Below are 12,834 nucleotides of genomic sequence, written 5' to 3'. Positions count from 1 at the left end.
ATGAATGAATGTGAGAATAAATATGAGATTGAATGGAATGTTATAGCTATAACTAACTGCTTACTATGATTCTTTCTGTATTCACAATAAATGTGGTATTTTGTCTTTTTCCCTTTAATAAGATCCTGCTGGTTTTTATTTTATTGGTACAACATTTTGGTGGAGAATTGCGAAAGGGGGAATATTGGTAAAAAACCTCAGTTATTGTAAATATTGGTGTGCACACCGCCAGCTCTAGTGAGCTAGGCATTTCTATTAGGTTAACCAGACCTGCTGGCCTCCGAGAAGGTAGCAGGCGACCTGCTGGCCTCCGAGAAGGTAGCAGGAAAAACAGATTAAACCAGACCTGCTGGCCTCCGAGAAGGTAGCAGGTGACCTGCTGGCCTCCAAGAAGGTAGTAGGGAAAACATATTAAACCAGACCTGCTGGCCCCCGAGAAGGTAGCAGGGGACCTGCTGGCCTCCGAGAAGGTAGCAGGGAAAACAGATTAAACCAGACCTGCTGGCCTCCGGGAAGGTAGCAGGGGACCTGCTGGCCTCCGAGAAGGTAGCAGGGAAAACAGATTAAACTAGACCTGCTGGCCTCCGGGAAGGTAGCAGGGGACCTGCTGGCCTCCGAGAAGGTAGCAGGGAAGAACAGGTTAACCGGACCTGCTGGCCTCCGAGAAGGTAGCAGGGGAAAAACGCATAGATTAAGCTATGATTTCAGAATCTAGGCTGTGTCACTTGCTAAGTAATACCAGCAGTGACAAAGAGATTGAAATATCCATGTTAAGATGTTTAAAAGAAAACAGGGTAAGCCAGTACCAGAGGGAGGAATGGAGTCAGAAGGAACTCCAACCTCACCTTTTGTTAAAGAAATTACACCTTTTAAACAAATCCTTCAAAAATGTGGGCACAGTCCTTGGACTAAACAAGCCCTAGCTGATGTCTGCACTATTTCGGACCTAGAGGGTAGATTGGCTCAGTATATCCTCATATACAAACCTTCTAGTGCTGCCAAAAGAGATGCAGCAGCAATTTGGTTGTTGTGGGAGGCATGTAAGGATTCTTCCCTCCGCTTGTCTTCATGTAAAGAGGAAAAGGCACAAACGGAAAAGGGAGCAGACAATTGGAAGGTGCTGGCTACAAATACCCAAAGCCAGATGAAAATAGTGAAAGAGGCACTCCAGGAATGCAAAAAGAGTGAAAAATTTAACTCTGCAGAGGCTGGAGGGAGGCAGGTAAAGGGGGAGAAGGTCCTATGTATGGCACCCCCAGGCATAATTACAAAGAGAAAAGAGAGTAAAAAAAAAAAAAAAGTTAACTCTGCAGAGGCTGGAGGGAATTAAGCAGTTAAACTTTGTATTTCACCCAAACAACTTTTAACCGAAAATGTTAAAAAGGAAAAGTGTTAGAGCATTCTTGGTTTCTTTGCAGCCATTCTGAAAGAAAAATGGGCCCTTTTCCAAAGGAATGTCTGTAAATTAGCCAGGCAAAAATAAACTATCTGATTAAAATCATTTGACTGGACAATTTAGTCAAATTTGCTAAAAGAACATAAGAGGGTTCTATTGGAACTTAACTGCCTCAAATGTATAAAGGGAATGTAAGATGTAAAAAACAGAGCAGTGTGGAAGGGATGTTAAGGAAAAGAAAACGTGTATGTATCTGTCTGTGTGTGTGTAAATATGTCAAGTTCTAAGGACCAGTTAGTTTTGTTTTTGTTAATGCCACTAAAAATCCATTTGACTCTTTAATTCAAAGTTGCAAAACTGACAGACCTTTTTGCTAGACACAGGTAATTAGTGTTGTTTGGCTTTGGGATTTGGCATTTAACCCTTAAAAGGTAACTCAATGCTTTACAAAATTTAAAATGTTTTTAAGTTGTGGCTGCAGCAGGGCAGTCAAAATCAGGAGAATATAAAAAAAAAATATTTTGGATTCTTTTTGTTTGTTTTTTGTTTGTTTGTTTTTGTAACACAATAGCAGATGAGAGTTGTAGTAAAAAAAAAATTAAAAAAAGGCAGTGCCTCTCTGAAGCAACAGCAGGGGTGAGGTGCACAAAACAAAAAGAAGCAATGTTAGAAACACTGAGTCTTAAAATGGCTCTGAGTAATCAGACTGTCACTTTGATAAAGGTACATGAAAACTCGGTAAGCAAAAAAAGAAATAGTGACACCTTATGTAAAAATGGATCTGGATAATGTTATAGAAGTTAAACTATGGAAGGAATGTGCATTTGCCCCAGAACATGTGCAGGATATATTGTAGAAGGGGCAAAAGAAATGCAAACATACCATGCTACTTAATTAAAATGCTATTAGGGCTCCAAAGGGAGCCACAATAGGTTGGGTTTTCTTTTTCAGATTGCTGTGTGTTTTGGAAGCAGAAGTTAAAAGTAATCAAAACTCTGGTGAAAGTTGATTGTGTCCCTTTTAAGATAGAGTCTCTGAGCTGCTGATGGCTTTAAATCCAAAAGCAGGAAGTTTCTGTGAAAATGCAAATTACCTAAATGATAAAGGAAGGAAAGAACTAGCAGCACAAAGGAGCTGCAGATAAAGGACATACCTGGTCAGCAAACAAATTGTCTAAATAAAAGGCATGGGATAACAAGATAATTTTAATAAATTTAATGATAATAAGTATCCCTGTAACAACGTATAGTGTGTATGATTTTTGGAAAAATCCTTTAAGGTCGTATGGTAATGATGCTTCTCATTTATTACCTGTAAATAAAACTTAAAGCTTAACACAGCAGGAAAAACATTATAAACTTGGTCTGCTGTATAAGAAGGAAAACTCAGGGATTTAATGACTAAACAGTGGGATAATTTCCCCATAACCCTTAAAAGATAAAAGCCTTTGAAACCTGGCCTGCCTATAGAACAAAAACAGGAAAATATGGGGGCAATTTCTCTGTTTTGCCTGCAATCAGCAAGGGTATTTGTAAAAGAAATATTTTAAGCAATAATCTGCCACCCCAAAAGGGGTAGAAACATGTTCTTTTTGTCTTTCAGAAAATCAGGAAAAGCTGCCAGCTGAAAAGCAACCCAATACCATGAATCTACTGTCACAATAGAAATTGTGTTCTGTGTTCTACGTTTTGTCTTGTGTTTTGTGTTGTTGCTAGCACTGTTGTGTGTTTAAAAAAAAATACTGAAGACCTGCAGGAACTTAAAAATAAATTAAGCTTTCTGTCCCAGCTACAGGACAGCCTGATACAAAAACAAGTACATGCCAATGTAGACTTGGTCCAAATTGGTCTGGGTAACCTAAAAGGCCAATGGAATCTTTAGTAATGGCTTAATACTACCACATGGCTTATCCATAAAAAAATATATATATATTAGAAATAGGAAACTACACAGCCATAGCTATGGGATGCACTGAAATGCAGATACTTGCACTAGCTACTTTGGAACACAAAATGTTCTGGGTCATATTGGGAAATATTAAGGGTTTGATGCATTTGTTAAAAAAAGAAAGAGATCATTGTTTGACACATCGATATGAATGGATGCAATATGTTTCCACTATTGTAAACCAGACTTGTTAATGGGAGAAATTGTTGTCAAAATTGCACACCAACAGTCCCTGGAGGCAAAGGTATTGAAGGTTAACCCACTCCCCATATTACACATGGGATCCTTTTGGCTACCCTGGACCTTGAGCCAGTGGGCTGGGGAGGGAGGGAAGCTATTGGACACTAGAGGTTGTACCGAATGGACTCCTCAAAAGTGGGTGTGCCTCACCTTGCCTGTTGCCCCAGAACCTTGTAGTAAAGATGCATCACTAGGATCATGTATGTGGCATGAATTGGAATCACAAACTCAAATTGCCTCACAGTACTTTCTCTTGAATAGGCTACATAGAAAGTGACACTGACGATTATAAATCTTAGTGTCAAAAGGGGGATTATGTTGGATCATATTAAAGAAGTTCTGTATTAAAATCACAAATGAGTTTGATTCCCCATAGTTCAAATTCCAGGGTATTACTAATTAAGAGGTCTCTTGGTTTTTGGTACTGTTTCTCTCCCTCTATGTGTGAAACTTGCAAGCTGCTAACTGTGTTAGTACATTCTAAGACAGAGTCTGTTCTCAAAGCAGTTCACAGAGAGAGAGACTCAAAACAATACTCTAACAACAGAAACAGCACCCAGAGACTTTCATGCCCTTTTGTTGTATTAACAATTGTGATTAAAATAGAGATAGAGGATGTATGTGGATGGATGCTTGGTGTGGATAATAACTGAATGATCAGGGAGGTGCCAGCCTAAGAATCCAGTGTCCATTGGCTGAAGAAGGCGTCAAGTGGAAATAACCAGAGGACCCCCCCCCCCCCGGAGGGCAGACTGGAATCCACCCAACAGCCTCAAGAATGGGAGAACCAAAGAACGAGATAACATCTTGGAGCCGTCAGGAATGTGCTATCTGCTGATTGATTCAGCAACAGCATGATGAAGCAATTCCCATAGACTGGCATAGGAAGAAATTCCTATAAAAATAGACTCTAAAAAGTGAGAACTTTGGGGTCTGATTCTGAAAACCAACTTCCAGGAGCATCAGATGAGCATCTGACAAGGCCCTGCTCCCTCCTCATGTCCAGGCCACCTGGCCAGTGGCTTGGCATGAGCAACTCTAAGGCTGGTAACTATGATAACAACCTTGCAGAACCTGTGTGTGTGGGTGTGTATGTGTGTGTGTGTGTGTTTGTATGAATGAATGTGAGAATAAATATGAGATTGAATGGAATGTTATAGCTATAACTAACTGCTTACTATGATTCTTTCTGTATTCACAATAAATGTGGTATTTTGTCTTTTTCCCTTTAATAAGATCCTGCTGGTTTTTATTTTATTGGTACAACAAAGTTACCAAAGTTTATGTATTTGGTTTGCACATTTGCTAAATTAAAAACTACTAGCATTTCTATTTTCTCCTTTTAAAGTTGAAAAAGTCTGTCCATAGGTATGTTAAACTGCATCTTTTCTCTATCTCTCATTCTCCTTTCTTGTTGAAATTTATCTATGAAGATTTCAAAGGGCAAGGATTTTTATCCTTCCTGTGAATTGCTGAGCACCTTTAACACCCAGTGAAGTCAGTGGGAGTTAAAGATGCCAAGAATCTGAGACTCACACACCAATAATAGAAGATAAATAATGGATTTTGACCCAACTCTTACATTCCTTTCTGAGGGTGCAGAGGACACATGACGGAGTAGATTGTTCGCTTCAGTAGCATGTGTGAGGCATACATCTGGTCAGGGGTTTTTTTTTGTCAAAAATGAAAAGGATAAAAATCAAAACAAAACATTTTGAAATTATTGACATGTTTTGACTGACCTAATCCAATTAAAAAAAAAAAGATTTTATTTTTGGTTTGTGAAAGTTTTCAACTTTTTCCCCATCTTAAATTGGGGGGGGGGAGAGTTTTGAAATTTCAAAAATTCTTGTGGGGTGGGAAAAGCATTTCCCACCCAATTCTAGAGGGGAGACAGGATGCAAGATAAAAATGCAGGCCATATATGCTTTCTGCACACCATGAACCCTAGCTAAAGGGAGGCTCCCAACTGTAGCCCAGTGGGCTAGCTTATCTTTATTATATTACTGTTTTACATTATATTCTGCTTGTATTATATTGAGCAGAAATGCCAGGAACCTACAGGCCTCTGTCCTGTAAGACATTAGCTTTAGCATAGGCTTGAGGCCTATGAATTGTGAACAGATAAACTTTAAACAGATAAGCTGCCCAATGAAAAAATCCAAGTATTGGGGAACCAAAAATAGAGTGTTTAAGGGGAAGCTCTGACCACAGGTACATGATCCAACCACAAGAGTGTCATGGCAATGAATCGATGTATATAACAAGTACATGAGCTATATCTGCAGATACCTAAGCACAAGGAGGTTATGGTAGCAAATTGACATATGTGATAATAAGTTGAGATAATTGATATACTAACCTATAGAAAGAAAGACCTCCAACATTAGTAAGGTGAAGAAATGCACATAAGGAAAAGGGGAAAATCCCCTACTGAATATGCATCAAACATAGTGGCTTCAGCATAACATAAAAAAAGTTACATTCCCAGCCTAGGGACAGTAGGAGAAGGAGATGTACTCCTTTAGGAGGTGCCAGAAAAATGGCCACTGGTGATGCGGGAGAAGGTGATGGTGATGAGGAAGATAATGGCTAACATTTCAGGTTGTTATACACGGAATGGTGTGAGTATGTTGATGGGCAGATGTACATTCTGTAGTGTCTCTATCTACCTTACTGAGTTGTGATATTTGTGACTGTGCTAAATGTATTAATAATCTATGTGTAAATATAGAGGAGTTCTGATAGTGTGACTGTTGCAACTATATACATCGGGGTTCCCAACTATATAACAATTTGAATAGTCCTGGGCATGATCATGGGCCAAGAACCTGTCAACCCCCAAAATGATAACTGGTGATTCTTAAGTAATCTAATCTCTCTATAAAATCTATAGATTGGGCTACACAACATAGCCACATGTAGCAGCAGATCGACATGCAATGGGGTGGGCCCAGGTGATCTTTGGTCCTTTGCCCTGTGCCCTAGGTGCATGCAGGTCTTGGAGGATCCTGTTCCAGACTTTAGGATACATAGCAGCTGCAGAACTACACCGCTCTCACTTCACTGTCTGAGTGCAGGATTCCTCCACCACCTTTCTTCGACAAGCTCATTACTACTGAACTGAATTACTTGGGTTGGATGCGAGGGAAAACCTAAATAATTAATATCCTTTGTGCTTTCATTAGTTTCTGTTTAAGTGGATTAAAGGCTAGATTCAAAAGTAACGGAAGAAACTGAAAAGACTCCCATTGATTTCAATGGGCTTTGGAGCAGGCCCTTGTAGTGGCAGGAGCGAGCCTGAGACATGAGGCCTGGTATAAGGGCCTAAGGCCGAAACAAAAGTCAGGCCCTGCTACTATAAAGCAAAGTTAGCAAAACTTGGGCCTTGTTACAAAGCAGATGCTTGCTTGCAGGTTCACTATCCAGAACATGAACTTGAAAAGAACATGCTGGTGTTGCAAAAACAAACACATGCTAGGCTCTGACACTTGCATAAACACATTCCAGGAGGGTGGTTCCAGAACACCCAGATACAAAATTATGGTATAAACACGTTCCCTGAAGATGATACAGAGACATACTGACCCCTCCTAAAGATAATGTCTGGATGACAGAGTGATGGATAGAGGTGTTTTGATTGAACCAACATGTACAAGCTAAAGAGTGGTAACTAACTAAGTCAGAGGAGCAATACATATCTTGCTTGTATCAATGTATAAAAGAAGGGTCACAGAAGGGCGATTTTTTTCTGGCCGAGCGGGGGAGCAGAAAGTGCCGTTATTCCCTGAGCTGGTCCATTGTCATGGGCATACATGTATTAAGTATAACTGTCAAGTATAAGGCACTAATACGAACTTTGTGAGCAATAATCATGGCCGAGCGCCTTCACCACTTAACTGAGTCTATGGCCTTCTTGGGCAGTTCGACTGAAGTCTGCTGTATGGACTATCTGGCAAGAGCCAGTGCAGCACGTGTAGAGAACATGCACACAGCCAACAATTGAAAACAGCCCTAAAAATGCAAAACAATATACAAGTGTGAAAATACTTATTATTGCTATTCATATACCATTCTTTTGGACTATCTTGCATAAGACATATAATTTGGAAAACCATTAATCACATTAATTTACAAACATAACCACTGTACTTAGAATAAAAGCATGATTTTGTTTAAACAATGCTTCACTTCATGTTATTTACTTTTCAGAGGTAATATTTGCATAGTCATTTTGAACGTTCAAATAATATTTCTTATTTTAAAAATCAAACAGATGAAAGGCACTGTGTTTTAGTTTTGAAGTACTCTAATATCATCTTTTCCTTCTGCCTTTAATAAATGGATGTCAAAATATGTGACACAAGCAAAAAAAAAACGTTAATGCAAATAACTAGGTAGCAAGACTCTTGGTGACTGTAGAATGAGCAAAGAAAAACTTCTAAATAATATTCTGCAACAATTTAAACGGAAACCTGAATTATGGTGCTGCTATTCTCAAAGGAACAGCCTACTCATAGAATCTCAGGGCTGGAAAGGGACCTCAGGAGGTCATCTAATTCAATCCCCTGCTGAAAGCAGGACCAATCCCCAATTTTTGCCCCAGACCCCTAAATGGCACGCTCAAGGATTGAACTCACAACCCTGGGTTTAGCAGGCCAATGCTCAAACCACTGAGCTATCCCTCCCCCCTTACTTATACAATTGCAATTCCTTCAGAAAAACAAATGACTTAGTGTTGTCTTTGTTGTTAACAAAGACAACCTCTTCCTCCAGCCTATTTAAATACAAATAATATACACAAAGATAAATAAGATTTCACACACACACCTCCACCAGAAGACAACAGCATCATCCACTGTTTAAGGCTATGGAATACTGTTGAAAGAAAACATAACTGATCAGAACTTTTGGAATCTTTCTAACTAAAACACTGACTAATTAGAGTGTATTCAAAATAATGTGCAGTACCTGTATTAGGAAAAGAGCCAGGATAAGGAGGGTGAAATGTTAAGCTTTTAAGTCTTTTTTTTTTCTGAATAGTTTGTTATAATCAATTGTTTCCCTTCATGTATCCACTCAGTTGGGAACATGAACCAAAATAAGTTCTCCTCTCAATATCAAGTTAAAATAGTGAAACCTTTAGGCTGGAGGGGAAAAATTCATATCTGCAGCCAGCTTTTCAATATCCCAAAGATCCAGGGTGTTTAGAGCACCCCACAATTGCTTTGCAATATACAGGAAGAAAGGTAGGTGTGAAGTTCAGCTCTAGGTTCAAGGTCTTTGCCATAGAAACCATAGGTGTTTTACATTAACTTCCAGCTTTAGAAATATGCACAGAGACTTGTGTGCTTAGAAAAACTGAGACAACTTAAATCTTTGAAGCATGGCTTTCAAAGCATCTAAATGTAAATGGCAAAGTAGTTTTCCTCCAGAATTCTTTATTTTTCTTACTGTTACATGCAATTTTGCTATATGATTTTGATTTTCTCTAACTTTTTCTTTCACCTATATACAACACAGCTTGTTCAACCTCATTTTATCTTTACTTACAAAGGAAACCTACTGTGTGACAAAAAGCTGCTCTATAGCAACAACAGATAGGCCATTTGTGGTTATTACAGACTCAGAAGGATTCTCACCACAATGACATTTATTTTCAGCAGAATCTTCTTTTGATGAGGGCTTCACTGTGCATTGACATTTACTAAAAGACAGAATGCATTTTTAAAATTGAATGAAAATGATATAATCAACGACCATCTTGAAAAGATAATTGCCTCATTGGAAAGACAATGGTTAAAACACACTGGAAAATACTGATGTAATTGTTACACTTTTAAAATTATCCTCCTATACTCTTGGATAAGAAAGACAGAGATACAGCATCTCAGTACAGCATGCTATGAACAGAACTTTGTGAAACCACCGCAAAGGAATGCCAAAGCAGTCAATGCTCACCCTGCTTTTAGTTTTAGATTCCAAGGCCAGAAGTAACCATTGTGATCATCTGGGCAGACATCCTGGATAATACAGGCCATAGAACTTCCCCCAGGATAACTCCTAGACCATATACTTTAGAAAAACATCCAATCTGGATTTAAATATTGTTAGCGATGGAGAATCTACCACAACCCTTGTTAAGTTTCTCACTATAGCAACATGCATGGAACTTGGATGGAGAGGCACAGGTTGGAGGAAGGAAGCATTTGCAGGAGGCTCCAGGACCTAAGTCTATGTACAAATGGCATAAGTGGAAACTGCAGTTGCAGCATCTCTGTAAATCCTTCTCTAAAATAACCAGTTTAATTTTAGAAATGTGAACTCTTTTTGTGATATTATCTACCACATGGTACATCAAACACTCACAACTCTGAAACTCAGGTTAGGTTTGTCAAAAGGCTTGCAAAGATTCCTAAACCTTTTGATTAATCTGAGCTGAGTTTCAGGTAACCTTGGACTATGTTTCAAATGCACGTGACCCATTTTATGATTTCATGTGGAAACAGTGTGAAACTGTGCGGTTTTAAATGGTTGAGGCTAATGAAGGAGGCCATCATGGTAGTTTAAGGATGAATTTCAATTTGAGTTGGTTTGAACCCCAAATACGAACTGAAACTTCTTAGGGTGGAAGTTGCAATTTATCCCCTATAGCAAATTTTAATTGGGGAATGAAGGGAGGAATTCATCCTGAATCAGGATAAAGAATCACAAAATCCAGATTTTTCATTGGAGGAAAAATTCTGAACAATCCAATTTTTGGAGAACCAAAACAGAACTTTTTGGCTTCATGCTGGCTGTCTGGATCGTCAAACAGCCACTTCCCATACTGCCCCACTCCCCAGGCAGCCAGCTATCTGGGAAGTTGGGCAGCCCAGGGAGGCAGCTTCCCAGACATTATGGGGACCTAGGTGGGAAGGAGACTAGGCAGGCTGGCCGGCCAGCCCAGTTTCCATCGAAGTTTTGACCAAATCAGCATGTTCCACCAGAAATTTTTTTTACTAGCTCTGGTAGTAACACACATGAACCAAAATTTTAAAAGGTTGATTAAAAGCTGATGGAAAAATGAAACCAAGTTTTGCACCGCTATAGATCATAAATCAGCTAAAAATATTTTCTAATCCTTTCTAAGCCTGGAAGGTTTGCAGTGTTCTCCTTACAACTATTTTATGCTAATACACTTGTAGCCAAAGTTACAGTCTTCTGCAGCAGCAGTGGAAACTACAAGCATTGGATTAAACTGCTGGATGTTGGGAAAACTTCCTGGTTCCTGCAAGGACGTAACCTTCTACCCTCCCAGCAGGAAGCCTGAGACAAGCAGAGAGGAGGCTGCTGATCTGTAATCCTGTTCTGTTTCCTTACAGGATAAAAGCTTTGTTCCTCATGGGGGATAGGTGGGGATTGTCTGAATGAGTCTGGTGTGTCTGAGGTGAATAGACACTGGCATACAGCTAGGGTTGCCAATTTTCTACTCACACAAAACCGAACACCCTTGCCCCGCCACCACCCCTCCTCCGAGGACGCCCCCCTTCCTCTGTTGTTCACTCTCCCCACCCTCACTCACTCATTTTCACCGGGCTGGGTTGTGGGCTGGGATGCAGGGAGGGGCGAGGGTTCCAGTTGAGCTTGTGGACTCTGGTGTGGGGCCAGGGATGAGGGATTTTGGGGTGCAGGAGGGGGCCCTGGGTTCAGGCTGAGGGATTTGGAGTGCAGTAGGGGGCTCCAGGCTAGGGCAGGGGGTTGGGGTGTGGGAGGGGATACAGGCTCTGGGTGCAGGTTCAGGGAGGGGGCTCCAGGCTGGGGCAGGGGTTTGGGAAGGGGGTTCAGGCTCCAGCTGGGGGTGCGGGCTCTGGTGTGGGGCTGGGGATGAGGTATTTGGGGTGCAGAAGGGGGCTCTGGGCTCAGGGATTCTGAGTGCAGGCTAAGGCAGGGGGGTGAGAGTTCTGGCTGGGAGTGCAGGCTCTGGGGTGGGGCTAGGGATGAGGAGTTTGGAGGGTGGGAGGGGGTTCAGGGCTGGGGCAGGGGCAAGGGAGGGGGTTGGGGTGCAGACTCTGGGCAACGCTTACCTCAGGCAGCTTCCAGAAGCAGTAGCATGGCCCCTCTCCGGCTCTTACACAGAGGTGTGGCCAGGCAGCTCTACATGCTGCCCATGCTGCATGCAGTTCCTGGCCAATGGGAGCTGTGGAGCTAGCACTTGGGGTGGGGGACAGCAAGCGGAGCCCCCTGGCTGTCCCTCTGGCTAGGAGCTGGAGGGGGGAACATGACGCTGCTTCCGGGAGCTGCACGTACCCATGGCAGACAGGGAGCCTGCCTTAGCCCCACTGTGCCGCTGAGCTGACTTTTAACGGTCCGGTCAGGGAACTGTCTGGAGCCGCAAGGGTCCCTTTTCAAACAGGCATTCCAGTCAAAAACAGTACACCTGGCAACCCTACATACATAGTGAAAAACCTTAAGCTCTGTGCTCCTAAGTTATGGAAAGAACCACAAGGCAAATCTAACTTATCTTGAACAACCTCATACTGGGATAGTGAATGGGAAGAAGGGTTAGACATTATTTTATTAAATTGTATTTTTGTGGCAGGTAGGGACGCTGCTCATGGGCAGGCCAATTGTGCTAGGTGCCTGTACAAACACAGACCAAGTACACAGTCCAGTGCCTCAGAGGCTTATACTTACGCTCTGAGTATACAACAAGAAACAACAGATAGATACAGAGAGATGGGAGAGTACAAGGACACAAGCTGCACAGGGGTCATTAGTGGAGGTTACTTCAGGAAAGCAGTAATAACAGCAAAACAGTGATTTCTTCGGAAAAAAACAGAAGACTAACTGAATCAAACGTGTGAGCCCAGGAAAATGATATTTGATGTTTCTAACACCAGGTCAGTGGAGAAGGGGAGCTTCACAATATTTGTAGCCATTGTAACAGGGTGTAGCAGCACCCCCTTTATTGCTGACTCTGCTCCATTCCAAAAAAAAACCTCGGGCTCAACGATCACCAGTGCAGTTTATTTACAGCGTGCAATCCCACCACCTTTTCACCATATACAGCTTTCCATATACACCTTAAGGACATCTCTGCAGGATACAATATAGGGGTACACACTGCCATGTATCTGAATGTTGCAATGGGCATAGATTCAGAACAGAATATTACTATGGGAGACTGAAAACAGTCTGCTTAAGAGGCCTGATCCCATGCCCTGTGAATTTTTGACCAGGCTCTAGATCACCACTGAAGTTCATACAAC

Source organism: Lepidochelys kempii, chromosome 4, assembly GCF_965140265.1.
Source record: "Lepidochelys kempii isolate rLepKem1 chromosome 4, rLepKem1.hap2, whole genome shotgun sequence".
NCBI lineage: Eukaryota > Metazoa > Chordata > Testudines > Cheloniidae > Lepidochelys > Lepidochelys kempii.
This window is presented reverse-complemented; position numbering follows the sequence as displayed.